The sequence below is a fragment of the Strix uralensis genome, chromosome 10 (genome assembly GCF_047716275.1).
Source record: "Strix uralensis isolate ZFMK-TIS-50842 chromosome 10, bStrUra1, whole genome shotgun sequence".
Lineage (NCBI taxonomy): Eukaryota > Metazoa > Chordata > Aves > Strigiformes > Strigidae > Strix > Strix uralensis.
In genome coordinates, this window is record NC_133981.1 from 9,137,780 (window position 1) to 9,155,242 (window position 17,463).

At 46.7% G+C, this 17,463-nt stretch overlaps 1 protein-coding gene across 17 annotated transcripts in view; it reads right to left on the reverse strand.

Moving 5' to 3' along the window:
- Positions 1-17,463, reverse strand: part of FOXP1 (forkhead box P1) — a 389,603-nt gene that overhangs the window by 86,408 nt on the left and 285,732 nt on the right. Inside the window, exon 1 of one of the 17 annotated variants that reach the window (XM_074879154.1) lies at positions 1,031-1,137. The exons of the other annotated variants lie outside the window; for them this stretch is intronic. The gene's annotated coding sequence lies outside the window, so the exon portion shown is untranslated. Of the gene's footprint in view, positions 1-1,030; positions 1,138-17,463 lie in introns of those variants that run through there. 17 annotated transcript variants of the gene reach the window in all.

The following is a 17,463-nucleotide window of genomic DNA, read 5'->3' on the forward strand; positions in this document are numbered from 1 at the left end:
TATTTATAAAAAGGCAAACTAGCCTGTGGAAGTCACTTTTTATTAGAAATAAACTTTAGTGATTTATTGTAGTTAGCAATTCAACACTCACTGCAAGAATAAATCCAACCATTTCGTTTTCATAAACAGATCTTAGTCACCCCGAATGATTCACATTTCCTGCCACCAAACTTGTTTTTATTTAAAAATATGAAATGGTAGCGCTTCAAACGCCGGCACATGCACCGAGACGACTTGTGTCGCGTTATGGGGTGGCTTTTCCCTACCCCCAGTGCAAGGGCAAGTCGAAACCCTCAGTGTTTTGTACAAGAAGCTGGCTTTGAAGGAGTTAATTCCAAAGAGGAAGAGTGTATATGCACTTTGCTCTAAACTTACCACCCACTTCCTAAGGGTTCCCTCCTCCCCACCACCACCACCACCCTCCAAAAACCATCTCATTTGCACTGAAACACTGGCTCGCGGGGTTGACACTTCACTCGGCTACATGTAGATCCCGTTACATTTATTTCACTGGGCTTCGTAACGCTACTCAGTGTCAAAAACAAAGCTCCCTCCCCTAATTTCCCCCTCGGTAAATGGACTGGCGAATCCATCCCGCAATCCCGGCTCCTGACATTTAAACCTGACCAAAAAAGTATTTTAGCCGGCTCTGGGCACTTTCCCTCTTTCCTCGCTCCTCTCCACAACTACAGCCCTGAGGTAAAAACCGCCCGCCCGGCTCCGCGCGCCCCAACTGTCGGAACAAAAGGCGGGCAAGGCGCAAAACCGAACCCAAATCACTTTTTTTTTTTTGGTTGTTGTTGTAAAACCTTCAGCAAGTTGCCAAGCTCGCAGACGGCTGCACACTCCCCCCCCCCTTGCCCCCCCTCCACCTCCCGCGGAAGGAGACAGCGCGGAAACTCCGACCCGCACACGAGGAGTCACGACGGCGCAAGATGAAACATCGTTTGGGCTCTTTCCGCCACTTTGGGAGCGGGCCTGCCCCCCCCCACCCCACACACACCCCTCTACACCCCCCCCCGGCACCCACCTGGGCGGCGGCGGGCGGCGGGCGGCGCGCCGGGCCATGGAGCGGGCTGGCGGAGCGGCGCGGTGCGGTGCGGAGCCTCCGCGGGTACGGGCGGAGTGGCGGGGCGCGCTGCTCGCGGGCTGCCGCGGCGCGCCGCCACCCGCGCGGCCCCGCCCTGCGCCGCCGCGCACACCCCGCCCCGGAACGGGGCGCCCCGCGGGCCCGGCCCTCCCCCCCCCCCCCCCCCCCCCCTTTCTCCTTCTCCTTCTTCTTCTCCTCCTCCTCCACCTCCTCCCGCGGAGGGCACCGCGCTGCCTCCGCGCCCTCTGACCTGCTGGCCGCGCTCCCGCCCAGAAACTGTTTAACACCCCCCCCCCCGCCCCCCGCAATAAATCTGTTTTGCGGGGAGTGGGTGCCAGCAGCGGGGGGACGTGGCCGGCAGCCCAAGGCTGCCGGTAGCCGCACAGCACCGAAGGAGCATCTTCCCTCTCCTTCTCCCACAGCAACTTTCTCTTCTCCCGTGAAAAGTGGCTCTGAGTTCTCGTCCCGCCCTTCCCGACAGTTCTGCCCCTGGAAGCTCAGGATTTCAGTATCAGAAAATAATAATAATTTAAAAAAACTAACCACAAGAAGCCTCTAATGGGAGTTTGTGCCAAACCAGAGTAGTGTGCCTGGCCTGCGAATGGGAATGTCATCCAGTCTCGACACTGCGGTGGGATGCTCAAACACCCCCCAGGATGCTCACACACCCCCCAGGATGCCCACACACACACACACCCCAGGATGCCCACACACACACACCCCAGGATGCCCACACACACCCTGGGACGCCCAAACACTCCCACACAGCCCATGCCAGCACCTGACCCGCAGGAGCTGTGGCTACCTGTTTTAAAGGCAGCCGAGCCCTCGAGTTCGATGGAAGCAAAACGTGGTGTTTGGGTCTGCGGTGCCTCTGTAACAGGCGGTTTCATGTCACACAGAACAAGGTTCCTCAAACTCTCACGGGGGTGAGCTCGAAGAAACACTTCTGTGGCCCCCCCAGACTTCAATACACACACAAAACCCTGTCAGCGTGCCGTCTCCAACCCAGGCACTGCCACAGTCCCGGTAACCTATTTTCTCCTACCCAAAAAGCTCCTATCCACTTCATCTCGGGTAGTAATACTTGGTAAAATCTCTCCTCCTATTTCAATTTTATTTTTTTTACATTTTCACATAGTTTCTGAAGACAAAACTGATGCAGATAGTTGCTTTACATGCAAGTAACTGAAAAGACAGAAGCCGCCCTGACACCGTTCGCAGGCAGAACTGTACTTTATTTGCAGGAGTCGAGGGCTGATAGACAATAGCCCCATTAGTTATGCTGCTAAAGAACCTCACAAGAAGCAAAGACAAAGGACCCAATTTACTGACAACTTGTGATCTGACGTTAAATGGGATGCGATACGGATTGCTTTCCACCCTAAAGTGTTTTCGCGTCAGATAACAAATTTATTAATGGGATTTTTTTCAGGTCACAAAAATGTGACCCCACCCTCTTATGAATATTTAATAAGGGACTAAGGGCATCTTTTGCAAGACCCTAAATCTGCCAGAAACAGCCTACATGAATCAGAAAGCGCCTGCCTCTTAAAGGGGCACACACGCACCGAGCAGGTCAGCACATAAAGGGCATGGGAACAGCCGGTATTTGTAAGTATTATATGTATGCAAAGTCAAGCAAATAAATATGCACACACTCCAACACACTGGATGCTCAATAATAATATAAACCGGTAACACATGCAATGAGCTAGTAAGAATTATCGCCTGTGTTTAAGAGGATCCTTCTTGTCCTGGACTTCAAAGTCATCTCAAGGAACTTGGATTGCTTTGGGGAATATAGTACAGAATACACAGACCTAAAACTTTTCAACGGTTTCTCTTGCATACCTCCTCCTCCTCCCCGCTGCATTCCCTAAGAGCATCGCTGTGGCAGCATCCCCAACTGCACTGGCAGCGAAGGAGCATCTCTAGGAAACAGCTCTGCAAATTTAACCCAACTAACTCTGCGGCCGAAAGGAGGGGGCTGCATGCCCGGGCAGTCTCTGCAGACCAGTCACAGGATGTTCCACAGACCCCAGTTTGGAAATCTTCTCATCAATCTTGTCTTCTTCAGCACAAACTTCTTACCCACATGCAACCCTCAATTCTATAAAGTCACATCTTCAATTCTTATTTTCCAACATGGCCTTATCCAGGTACACACAGCTCAAGGAAAGATGGGTGCCCTCCCCCTGCCCTGATTGCCAGCTGATCACATGCCTCTGGACCAAGCTCTGATTTACTGTATTTGTAAAAAAAAAAAAAAGGGGGACTCTATGAAGTCTAGCACTTTGTTCAAGGTGTTTCTCTTCCTTCCAGGGGCAAAGAAAAAGCATAACATGGCAATGCAAGCACAATGCAAGCACAAGGCTGTGAGCTACAGGCAAAGCAGAAGCATAGCGCTGGCTCTGGCACTGACAATTCTCCCCAGCCTTGGGCAAGTCACCTAGAAATTTTGGTGGGGTTTTTTTTGTTTTTTAGATGGCTATCACGCGGAGGATGCCTCTGTGAGAGCTCAGTTTGCAACATTTCTGGGCTGGCTCTGGAGTTGCCTGCGTGCCCACCACTTCAAAGGCAGTCAACGGCCTCAACATCTCCATCTCCTCATCTGCAAAAAGGGGACAATGCTACTCATTTCAGGATCTTCTGTAGACCAATATTTGCAAAACACTTCGAAAATGAAAGGTGCTGTCTAAGCACAGGGCGCTGGCCACAGAACCTGCAAGCCGTATTTTTAAAGCGTTTTATACCCTTTCATGTAAAAGCTTCATACCTGCAAGCTCAGCCAACATCTGCTGGGGGCTAAAAACTTGAGTCTATTCCCTTAGTAACAGAGATGGCAGCACTTGTTAAGTAAGGTCACCATGAAATATAATGCATTTCTAAGCCAGCAAAATATTTTAAAAGACCATGAAGAACCATAAACTCCCACTTTAATTCCATTCCATTACGGAGAGTTATCACAGAGAGAGACAATCAGACAGGGATGTTCAAAACAGAACACATAAAGTAGTAAATGAAAAGTAAGTGGGAATGAACGTGGCAGACTAGGTGGCTATTTGGCACTGCGTGCCCATGAGATCTGATCTGTATTAAACGGTGGTATCAACGCCTAGGTGAAAGAAAATAATCACTGGATACCAGGCTCTAAGGTCCAAGTGAGAGGAACAGATTATGAATTACGATGAAGATGAATACAGTGGAATATATGCTTTTGCTATGCCGTTATTTTACACGTCCACTTTATTCACAGACTTCTGCAGGTACCCATCCATGCAGAAGCCATGAACTTGCCTATTGAAAAGCCTCAGCTGCCTGCAGAGCAGGGGAGAAATAAAGAAAAGACAAGACATCCACATAGTGCAACCTCCTCTAACCAGAGTTAACCTGCCCCAAATTAGGAAATTTTATGTCTAGTCCCAATAAGAGGCAATTTTATCTAAGACAGCAATTAATCTGTTCTTGTCCTCAGGATGTTCCCCTGGGCAGGCAGGGCCTAATAGGTCCCACTTGGCTCTTTGGCAGCAGATGGTGGGCCAAATCCTGCGCCCCACTCCCCAAGGACAAATTTGGGAGTAATTCAGGTGACCTTTGGTGCCGGTGCTGCTGCGGCACGGAAGAGCTGCCCGCCCGCTTGCCAAACCTGGCAAAGGCGACTGCCAAGTTACGCTGCTCGGCACACGGGCTAGAGCCATGGGCCAGTTTAAAAGCAAGCTGCTGTTTGCAGTTCTGAGGGAAAAAGCCATCTCGGATACTGTTCCCACTCCTGGATCCCCAGGCCCATTTTTGTGGGGTTAAATCACATTTTCCTGTTTTGAGAATGCTTCATTTTCCCTTGTTGCTGTTTGAAAGACCTACAAAAACAAATGGGGAAAACAACTGACTAAACAGGAAACAGTGAAACTTACTACCCACAAAGTGCTGAGAAAACGGACAAAGTAAACATTTTTTTTGGTCATTTTTAATAATCTCAGCTAATGCCCTCATGGTAAAATATCTTCAGGCAGAAAAGTGATTTTTAGGCTGATGGTGTCTACCAAAACAGAACACCAAAGCAATTAACATTTCACTAACGCTTGTGTCCCTGTTGCTCTTCTTTTTTTGATGTGAAACTGTCATTTTCCTTATTGCCCCTGCAAATTCTGCATGAAGAGGCTCTTTAAATCCCCTCAGTGTCGTACAATGGTTTAAATTTCACTTCATGGCATGCTTTAAATTACCATTCACCTCTTCATTTAATGCATCATTTTATAATGCCAGTGTTACTAGTTAATTTATATATACACAGCAGGATGTGTCAACATTCAGGTGAGTTATGAATATGATTGTGCAGGAGTTATGGAAGACATTTCAGCAAAATTATGGTTCCCTCTAAACATAAAAATATTAATAATGAATCAAACATCACAGGTAAACAACAAATTTTATATAATTGCACCCCCCCATGCTTCCAGATAAATAAATAAATAAATATGGCAACATTTTTGCTCTGCATTCATATTTGATTGATCTTAATAAATTGCCATCTCCTTTCCTAATAAACTGTAATCTCTTGTTTCCGCCACAAAGTAAAATTTATTAGCACACTCTTCTACCAGCAGGTCTGCATCACTTACAGCACAGTGTGCAAATTGTTCCAAGTATGCTTGGGCATTATTCATAATTTATTTTTCTGCCCCAAAGTACACAATATATTGAAAGGTAATCACCACTAACTGTTCTCGGTTACTTTCCTTAATTATGTGAGATAGCATTTATGTCACGTACAGTAGAGGAAATGCTGCAGTTTCCATTAAAACTCCATTTTTTTTGCCATGGGTTGAAACACAGTGTTCACACAGAGAAAAGCTTCTTAGGACAGGAAAAACTGGAGGTGGTATCTGGTAGGAGACGGCAACACCTCCACTTGAAAAGAACAACCCCTGTCTACCAAAATAACCTACTGGGCATGACAACAGCGATGGCTCCGAGAGAAAAAGTAGGTGTTTTGTCATGATGTTAAAGTTGCCATGGTAAGAAAAAAAAACCACAGAATGAAACATCAACAAAACAAACGTCAATCAAACACATTTTTGCCTGTTAAGTATTAACCAGTGAACTCCTGGCCACCCCAGACAGACCATCTCCTGCTCACTGCCTCTGGGCAGGCAGGTGGGCGCTGCAGGCTGGAGCAGCCCCAGTGCCCCCAGCTTTGCATTTCGAGGGGGATCACCCCGGTCTGGGGCTGGTGCAGGTACAGCTGGTGTGAAATATAGTGTTAGACGCACTGCCCTCTCCTGGTAATCTGCTTCTATCTTCAGGAGGCTTAATGCTTTGCCTCACGGCAAAGAATCCCCTTCTAAAAACCCATGCCTACTTCCACAGCAACTTATATACCCACACCCCTACACTCACACATGTATCACCACAGATTTAAATTAAAATTAATCGGATTAAATATGGGCCCTTTTATGTAAAAACACCTATCAGTTTGTCACGCCGCTTACTTGTGCGCAGCCTAGGATTGCCAAACTATATATTCTGGTTCAACTGTGAGAATAACCTGTTAACGCCGCTGGGCACCTCACCGTTTTTTACTCACTCTGTTGGGAATGCATGTCGGCATATTTTCAATAAAACACCTTCTTAGCAGTAATGGGCCACTGTTCTCATTTCAATGGTCCCCAAGGTTTCATGATCCAGTATATTTAGCTGGCTCATAGTTCCAAGTTCTCCTCCAACATTCAAAAGCTACTTTTAATTTTTTTAAAGAAGGCAGCCATGGGAAGAGCTTTTGCTCATCTTTCCTTTATAAAGGAAAACACCTAACTTGGTACATACAACACAACAATTTGAATTATTTCCTAAAGAGGTGATGAGGCACCAGCCCTCATGGTTAGACACGCACACACGGAGAAGCTGCAGCACCGCTGATGCTACACGGGGAAGGAGTTTGAAAGCGGCACCGGGATCTCCGCTCCTGCTAGAGCTAACGGGTGGCACCACGGCTCCAGGAATCAAATGCACCTCCAAAATGCCAAAAAGCAGCAGAACAGTGCAATTTGCAAAGCTGGCAAACAATGCTAAAGCCAAGAAGACTTACTGCAGGCAGGAGGACACAGAGGAGCCCTCCGAGACGAGCTCTGGTTGCCATACCGGACTTGCAAGGTATGCTTGCTGCAAGGCAGTGCTGAACTACCAAGAGGAGCTACTAAAGGCTACCATCCCAGGTTCCCCTCTATACAGACAGAAAGCTTTTTTTGAAAGCAGGGCATGGCGAGGGAGGCCTCCTCGTCACCACCACCCTGTGATGCACATAGGGTGCTTCTCCTCCTCCTCACTGTCTCTGGGTCAGGAGCATCCCCTCACCCAGCCCGGCAGGATGGGGGATGGGAGGGGAAGCCAGTGGCACGCTGCAGGGCAGAAGGAGACCCAGCTTCGGCACAGACATCCCCTGGCCTTTGGCCATGTCAGTCATTTTGATGGTGCACGTCTGGTTTCACATGGACGAGAAACAGCCAGCCGTACAGGCTAAGCAAACACCCCAACCACAGGACTTTGCTCTCAGATCCCTTGGGGTCATCCAACCGGCTCAGAGTCCTTTGTGCAGCACTAAGCAGGGCTCACTGTGTGCTTTGGGGTTTTCCTTTGTACTTCCACTCCGGCCCTTCACAGCGCAATGCTGCTATCCATCACTTCTTCCCAAATAAACGGGGCCCGAACTGAATTCAAGGACAGGGTCCTCCCCTCCCCAGGCAAAGGGGGCTCCTGTCTGCAAGCAAGGGTTATGACCCACGGATGTTTCCTACCCAAATCCTGCTGTTGCTTATCCCAATCCTCTTCTCCCCCCCCGAGCCACAAGAAAAAAGATGATGCTGAGAGGTAGCAGGTCTCTGAGCCAGGAGGGGATGTGGTGGGGCAGCCAGGACCCTCTCCTTCGCTGCACCATCATGGCAAAGGGTGAACAAGCGAAAAAAGGGATTTGTCTGGGGCCCCTTAAAACAAATTTGCCTTCCTGCAGCAAGAGAAATCCCTCAGATGTGCCTGAAGATTTTGGGCAGGGCTGCCTGGGTCGGAAAAGCACAAACTCTCTTGCAAAGTGTAACAACAGAAGAATACTACAAAAATCCATCTCTGCGAGTGAAAGTGTTATATATGCTCTGGAAGGAGACGACAATTCTCTGCTGTTAAATGCAGCCACTTCTGGGTGGATGGTGGCTGCAACTTTGCCATACAGAGCTCTGGAGGAATTCAGGACACCTGAGGCACCAAATCCTTCAGTCGAATGAAACTGCAGGGTGATTAAGCAGAGAGAATGTAACTATCCAAACTGTAATTTGGCCAGCACAATGGATCTAACACCCCTATTCTTGGGAGGAAAAAAAAATAAGTACTGTATTTGAAGTTCAAAATCTAATTAACTATTTGAGAAAAAGAATTCTGTTTTTAAAGAAAATTCCTAACAATATAAAGAGAATTAGTGCCAAAGTTTTTGAAGAACCACATAAAACGGTATGAAAAACGTATGATATTGTAATAATAGGAATGACTGGATTTGCTCAAATGTTCCTTATACCTCATAATACAAGAATAAAATACAGTGTAAATCCTTCTATCTACATAAGTTCCCTGTACAGAAAAATCTCTCCTTTAATAGGTTTACACCTTTAACATGTATTAGTTTGGAAAAGTCCTAGGGTATAATTATACATCTTGGCTTGGCACATTAATAGCTGTTCCCTTCATTTACTGATTTCTTTTACTGGTCAATTTGCTATTTTACTACACTACTCGTACAGCTCGGCTTCCCAGCGGCACCCTCTGCCAGCAGACCCTGTGCCAGGAAGGGGAGAGGGTCCGAGCTGGCCACGGGCTGCGTGATCCCTCAGGGATGTGGGTTTTGATACCTTGTTCTTGGCCATCTGCACGTACGGAGCTCGTCTGGGATGTGGCATTTGCATCCACGTGTGCCAGTGGGCCATGGGTCGCAGGCAGAAGGAAGCGGAGCTGCCCCTCACTTCCTCAAAAATCTGTGCAGAGATACGCCCTTTGGGCCCAGGAGAAAACGAGCCAAACAGGGCTTCTTCCCACCTTGCTGGCCATGTCTGCTTCCAGCTTGCTGTGGACCATGCGTGTGCCCTGCAGCGCCATCCCTGCCGCTGCACAGGCTCCTGGCCCCGCGTCTTGACGTGCTGCTCTCTCACCGTTTCCTTCCAAACCCCCTCTGCTGCCTTGCACTCCTTGATCCCTCCTTTGCGCCAGGCTTTCCCTGTTGTCCCAAATTCTGCTCTCTGCTCCCCTGGAGCTCTGACCCCATTGCTTTTCCTTGCCTTTGCTCTTCCTATGGCTTGAGAGACCCAGGATGGGTCACCTGGGATGGGATGCTCACCTAGCTCCACCACACACCCAGGAAAGGACCATTTCCCCATCATAGAGAAGGGACACCCCTAATGATCTACCCTACCAGTCCCCACAGGTTCACTTTGCATCTCTCAGCTCCAGGCTCAAAGGCAAAGCTGGTGTTTGCTAAGCCTCCATCCAGCTTTTACAGGTTTTTCGACACTTTAAGAGGGTTTTCTTGTGTTATAGCGGAGCCATTCGTTTAATGGCTTTTCAGCACTGCCATTATAAACCAGAACTTTTCAGGTGTTTATTACTCAGCCTTAAGAATTGGCTCTATGCTGAAATTTGGCAAACAAAGTGTCAGCCTAGGAGAAAATTTTATTTTTTGCCAATTTTGTACTCTAAAAAAAATGACCCCATTTTGGCCTCCATAAAAATGCAGCTTTTGCTGCCTCTGTGACACTGGTGAAGTAACAAGTCAATATTGTAATATTGCCAGCAGAGCTGCAGTGATTTAATGCCTAAAATTGCTTTGAAGGTGAAGAGTGCTATTGAGCTGCTAATTATTAACTATTATTACTGATCCTGCCACACAACAAAGATGCAAACAGAAAACAAAGGGAATATGAAACGTCACTGGGGAAACAAGGCAGAATTGACATGAGGGTCCAGTGCTGAACATGGAGTAGATGGAAAACAAAGAGGCAGGAGCACTGGCAGGGTGGGGCCCTCCAGCCAATGCAAGAAGAACACATGAACTGATACGGAAATATTATTTTTCATTTTCCAGGACGGTATTTCAAATACAAATAAAATACAAATGATACTGTGTAGCTTGCTCCACGCCAAAGCTAGCAATGATGTAGGATCAAAATCAGCTCTAAACCAAGCTGCACTGAGGTCAATAGGGACCTCATATTGCTCAGCCGGAGCCAAGAGAAACTTTGCCATTTAGTTCAAAGTGCAGAAGACAGAGCTTTGAAGGTGCTGAGGACGGGCAACCTTGCCTCAGCGGCCCAAGAGACATAGGTTTGACATAAAAATGGGCTGGGAATTTTAAAGGGCCCAAAAGATGTAAGCATCCTCCAAATCTCTGGGATCCTTTCAAATCCCATCTGCATGGGGGTGGCAGCATCCGCATCACACATGCCCCAAAATCTGACCTACGCTGATCTGACTTGGCTGAACAGAGAGGAAAATAAGCTATCTCCACTCTACACCTCCCAAGCCCCTCTGCTGTATTACCTTAAGGGACTGCGGTTTCATGGAAGAAAAGTAACAGAGTGAGTATTTCTTCTGTGGGGGAGAGGGTGAGGAGCAGGAGGCAAGTGAGGCCAGGGCACACTTCCATTTGGAAAGTGCTGTATCACAGCAGCCGAGAGCAGTCATCAGGGCTGCTTTCAAACATAGTAAAAAGAGAAAACAATTTATCTTTCTGGAAACTTTCTGCTTGTCTAAGTGGCAGCTATTTAAATACAATTAACAAGCAAATGATTTTAAAATTACAATACATTTAATAAGGCAGCATCACAAACAATTTGCATCTCATTAAAGTGTTTGAAGCTGCAGAATCAGCCTCCCAAATGGGCTGCACTTCAAGTCAGAAACCCAGACACAGTCAACAGCTTCTGCACCGTCCTCTGACACTGGACACATGCTGGGAGGACATCAGAGTGGAGGGGCTTGGTGGTCCAGCCGAGCCCCGGGCCAGGCCAGCCCTGCGGGGAACTCCGGCCACGGCTCCCGGCACAAGGAAGGATGCCACGAGCCAAAGCCTTGCTGGAAGTGGGTGTAAAACGAGGAAGGAAGGAAGGAAAAGGGTGTGTGTGTGTGTGTGTGTGTGCATGTGGGATGGGCACTTTTTAATATACATTCATGAACAAAGCGTTTAAAGAGATTTCAAGCTATTTACTCAGCGATATATATAATTAAAAGTTTATAGATTACACCACCACAAACCTTCCTAGATTGCTGCCGGGTTTGGACACACATTAATTCCCAGGAGCCCCCTGCAGAACAATCCCATACCGACGCATGCAGCAGGAAAAGCCTCAAACAAGCAACAGTTTTAAAAGCTTCCAACTCACTTTCAGCTGTGATTTACTGTGGTGGCTCCATTTAACCTGGAGGATGCAGGAGCACTTCCCAGATCACACACCACTTCCCCACGTGCCTTTGGCTTCCTTTAGAAGGACACGCTGCTGCACCGAGCCCCACTGTCTGCATCACATCCTAGGACGCAGGCTAGGTACCCTTTTTACGGGCACGTGTGTGGGTAAGGGCCGCTGTTTTTTCTGTCAACGTAGCTCTTGCCATACAAGCCCCTTCTGTTGTAGCCCATGGAGGGGAGTGATCTGGCATGAGGCTGGTGGGAAGCCGTTGCCAGTGGGAGGGAAGGAATATACACAGTAGCTCTACAGGTGATGCATTAACAAATTCCTAGATGAATGAGGAATGCAGCTAAACAGCCTTAATTTCAATTATCAGAAGGCTTGAAGGCAAGGACACCCATGAGAGAGGACGTCCCTGAATCTTGTGTCCCTGAGTCACTTCTCACAATCAGCCTAAAGCATTGGCACCGTCTGCTAACAGTGACTTACGCACCAACCACACCTTTAATCCAAAAGCTTGCTCCAAAGTACTTCATGAACCGAAAAGGCACAAACAATACTTTCTCTAAAGTTCAGCCCAAGTTCTGATACAACCTTTTACTTTCTGTGCCTAAAACTCAACAGGCTCTGGAGCTGCGCGTGACAGTTGTTTAACGCTGCACAGCACAGTTATATACAACACTGGCAGGAGAGAGCGAGAAAATAGTTTACAATTGAATCTGCAGAGGAAATTTGGGTAAGTTGAATGTAATTATCCATTTGGAAGCTAGCCAAGGGCTGGGACTACTCAAAACCAGGAGGGAAGCTGTAAGAAGCGACCGGTTTTGCTCGTCCTTTAAAAGGCAGCACCTCCGAGCTGCCCTATGGGCTCTCGTTAGGTGCTCCTCGTCGGGGAGAGTGGGGTCAAGCGTATCTCCTGTGCTGCTCCTGCCAGGGAGCCTCTGTAGGACCCAAGAGTCCCATCCTGCTGCTGAGATACCAGTCAGTGGTGACAGTGGGGCCGGAGGCACTCGTGCCCCGCAGTCCCTCTGCAAGGGAGGTGGCAGCTTGAGCCCAGGAAGCCCGGTAAAAAAAAAAAAAAAAAAGAGAGAGAAAAAGTGACTACTAATAAATAAAAAACACTGGTAGAAGCAAACCAGTCATTGTCCTGCCAAACAATGTGGATGCAACTGGCTGCTCTGGGTGCAACTGGTGGCTCTGGAGCCCTCCGGGTGGTACCCGGGTCTCTCCATCCCTGGGGCCGTCACCACCAGCGTGCATCACCCCAAAGCTTCCTGCCCAGAGATGCCACCGACTATTGACACAGGCCTCCTGCGTTCCTTTTTCAGACCTGTGGTTTCGTCGTTTGTCAAAACAGGATACTATTTAAATTTAAAATGCTACGATTTAAACAAAGACAAAATAGTTATTGCTGTTTTAGCAACCAGACATCAGGCTCTCCTCATGTACACACCATTTTTTGCTTTTAAAAGACATTTGTCCACGTTTGCCAGCACGCTATCTCTGCGAACCTGGATGCGAAGACAAGTGTCTAAGCAAAACAACGATCACTTTCTATGAATTACTGAACATGTGTAATTCATTTATCTGTAATATTGTGCTAAACTCAGCTCCAATTAAACAAACGAAAACACCTGCTTAGCACACATAGATCTTTCCATACCTCAGGGGAAGACACATCAGTGTGCTCTGTAGTACAATCTGGCTCAGAAGCCTACACTAACAATGCAAAGCTGGGTTTTATTTTTTCTTAGAATACACATAGGCAAGAAGATTAAAAAAAATACAGACAGTGAGATTTTGGGGAGGAGTATTTGTTTTTAATATTTCTGTCTTTAGCACGTGCAGTTCTGTAACACGTAACCACTCGTCAGGGGCTTCTCATGGGCACTCAGACCTGAGAGCATGTGTCACTTCAGGGAAAAAGGTGGGATAATTAAACCTTTAAAACACTCAGAACTGGCCTCAGACCTCATGATATTGTGAAACTACCAAAGAGACCTCACGTTAACATATCTATGGAGTCAGGGAGAAGATGTTTCCCGCTCTTGTTCTGCTTATGAACCATGGGCATCCACCAGCACTGTGGGACATCCCTCCTGTCCCCCCACGTTAACGGCTTGGAAACACATCGCAGGAACACCCAAACCCGGGTCACCCCAACCCACTGACCACGGGGGCGAGACCGCTCTAGGTACCCCAGATGACCAAGCAGCAGCAAACGAGACACATCCGCATCTCACACCCGTTTTGAACTGACTGAGGGGTGTCCCTTTGGGGGTGCCTCGGAAAGGGGGGTGCCATGGGCACCCCTGCCCGCGGCTGGTTTGGGAGCTCCGGGTGCTCTGCTCGGTGCAGCAGCTGCCATCAGGAGAGCCTGCAGCCTGCCAGATCCCCTACACTTCACTCATTTCCTATTCTTTACTTAACTGTCTGCAGACAATAAGCTGTCAATCAGATCCCCACAAGAACATTTACAATTATCTTCCCTCTCCCGCACCTCAGCATGGCCCCATACGAAAAGCTCCATCCTAAACTGTTCACACATGAGCCATTTGCAACACTTCTATTGCTGTAACTGCCCTGACTTGAGAGGCGTGTTAGGAAATTGAATTTCCTCGTGTTTTCAAATAAAAGTACTTTGGTGGTGAAGCACAGAAGCAAAAGAACAGGCCTCCTACAGGTGTGAGGCAAAAGCAACCAGGAATGGAAAAAAATGCCCCAGTAATTATTATAGCATTCTGTACAAGGAATAAGGCTGTTTGCTGCTTTTTTTTTTAGTTTGCTTTTTTCCGAGCAAAATTAAACTTTCAACCTGAAAGTGGTTTTTTTATTTTATTTATTTTCTTTCCTCTTTTTTTCTTTTTTTTTTTTTTTTTTTTTTTAAAGACAGGGTGGTCCCCTCCAATCACTCCTGCAGAATTAGCAACAAAACAACACCACAGTTTTGCAGCTGGCCCTGCTGCTCTGATGTGTCCACTGCTGGGCTCTCCCAGAAGAAATGGGTTTGTTTTTCTTCTGGGTAGACACAGCTGAGTGAAGGACTCAAAATGAGCACACTTTCCAAGCAACAAGCCCAAGTGAAAAATAACAGTGATGGAAGTCATAAACATAACCTCCCTTGTAGTGCCAGTTGCGGACAACGTGATTTAAAAATATCTTGTGTTCTGCACTCTATTACGCCTCCTATTCCAGAGAGAAATCCCTGATATTTTGGGGGCACTTTCCAAACACTGCAGCCTGGGAGACTGTCCAGGAGGGGTCCGGTCCTAATAGCACTGAAATCATTGCCATCACTAAATTGGGGAGAAATCAGTACAGTCATCATTCACTACACTGTGACTTTACTGATTTTCTGCTCAACTGGCTGCTCAAGGGTTAGTGTGGTTAACGGCGAGGAGATATTCACTCTCCCATTAATTGATTTGGGCAGCATCTTTGATGGCTGTCAAACAGAAAGGTACCCATTGCCATTATTGCCTTTCTTCCTCCTATTTTTAATTCTTGTGCAGAATATTTCTACAACCTTTTCTGATGAAAAATAACCTATCTGATATTTCCCCTCTCCTTTAAAATGTTTATCCTGCTCCGAATCTGCAAGGTGTAATATCATCAAGGAAGGTCAAGTTTCACAGAAGCTAATGGCTCTGCTGTGTGCTCCCACCACTTTGAAAAGACGAACAATAGTCCCTCGAGTGTTGCTGCCGGTGGCACAGCAGCAATTCACAACGGAGGGTTAGAAATCTGAAATTAAAATAAACTGCTTAAAACCTGCAGATAGAGAGAGAGATGCAGGAGACTGAATAAAATGGGACAATCTCTTAACCCAATCAACAAAGTCCTCATTGTTCCAGTTTAAGACAAGTAACATAGCAATAAATATTGAGCAAAGGAAGTTAACCTGTATCCACAGCCTTTGAATAAACACAAAAGTAAAATCAATGCCAGGCCTTCAGCTCTTGCCAACTTGTGTGCTTTACTCCTTCTTGCTTGGCCTTGTTTTAACTTTTGGGGATTTTCTTTGCCTCCTCTCTTGTTATTCATATTTTCCTGTATAAAGCCCTTATCACACAGTAAAAGCACAGACAGAAGGAACCACCAGCGTGCAATTAAACAACATGAACAACAGCTTGGTCGCATTCTGCAAATCCACCTGGGTGCAGGTGACCGGGAAGAAAAGGGCTGGACAAGATGCTGACCCACAGCCCCCGTGGAGCCAGGGGAGCCCCCACCTTCCTTCCACACCCCTTCTCCCCACGGGCGACCAGACACAGCCCTGCAGACCTCTTTAACCACCAAATCCAATTGAATGTTTACCCTGTAGGACTGCACAGGCAGCATGTGGCATCTCTGAAAGATACAGGTACGTTCATCTCCACCACAAAAGTTTGAGCATTCAGCTCTTGACCTGAGTATGAACAAATGCCTTGGTTAGTTCTCCTTTTGCCTGAAGTGGTTTATCCATTCCTGTGCCAACACCTCAGCCAGTAACACAGGTTTTCACAACAAGTATTAATTCTGACTTCACTTTTAAATCACATTTTCTTCATTTGAGCATTATTATATTCCACAGAACCAGGCGTGAGCATCATGCAAAAGGCATTCTGGTCCACAATTGTGAATACAGCTGTGTAGGCAGAGGAATATTTGTTTTCCAAGTAATTTGTGCACATTCACAAAATTACAGCTGTCTGCAGTTCTCCTGAAATATCTGCCCCGCTGTTTACAAGTCATAAAATATAATCCGTCTTTTGTAGGGCTCCAACTGGCAAATTTGGAAAAATATATATATAGATATATATATGTGCATTATTATTTTTCTTACACTCAGAGGGGCTGCTCCCTATTACATACTGGGTATTAAGCCTGTACAACACCAGCACTAACTTGAGGACCACTACCCTGAGACAACAGCGGACCAACCTTTGTCTTTACAGGTCACTCATCGAGTTGCATCTCACTCTTATCCCAGAGTAACCATCCCATGAAGAAGACCACATGAAATGGAGGCATGCGTTACAACCCAGCTTCGGGCGACAGGTTGCCACTTTGGCCCAAACACAGCTCATGTTGGGATGGAGCTGGGAATTTCATCAACTAATAATGCAGTTAGTGACAACAGTGACAGATCACCAACACGCAGGTTTTTATGCATCTCTTCTTGCAAGCAAAACCAACAAGATTAAAACGATTAAATTTGCACTGTGGCTATGAACCAATGGGCTACGCTGGGGGTTGGCATCTCCCAACAGGTTTGCTTCAGATGTTTATCCAAGCTATTAAGAGTTTGCCTAAACACTTCTATTGATTTTTAATTTCTTCTTCCCCAATGAAAGATGGGAGAATTTTCGTAAGTATTTCTGATTTTTGCCTTTTGCTTCATGACTGTAAAGATAAAAAACCTGATTCTTCCAAAAGTTGTCTGAATGCACAAAATACCATTTCGCAAGGACAACAAAGTCCTTGGGATAGAAATTTTCCATAGCATATGTGTACCACACCTGCACAACAGAGACCAACTCCGCTGAAGGCCTGGGACACAAACCATGAATAACTCTTCAGCCCAAAGTTTTGATAAGGAGAAAAATGCACAAAACCAAACGTCCTACCAAGAAATCACAATGGGTGTGATCACTGCCCTTGTTCAAACTGGAACTAATCATGTTGGTACTACTGGAGTGACTTTGGTATAAAACTGATTTGAAAGAAAAATCAGAGGAAGGAAACTTGACCCGTCTGGGATCCTTTGACTCCAGCATAGTCCTCAGATAGCTGTCACTTAAATTCAGGACAAAACTGGCCCTAGCTATTTAATTCAGTGCTATAACCCATCAGAGGTCCATGTGGCTGCACAGATGCGTTGTAAAAGACTTGAAACTGAGATGTGCCACACAGGTTAATAACTTAAAACATGGCAAAATATTAATTGAAGTC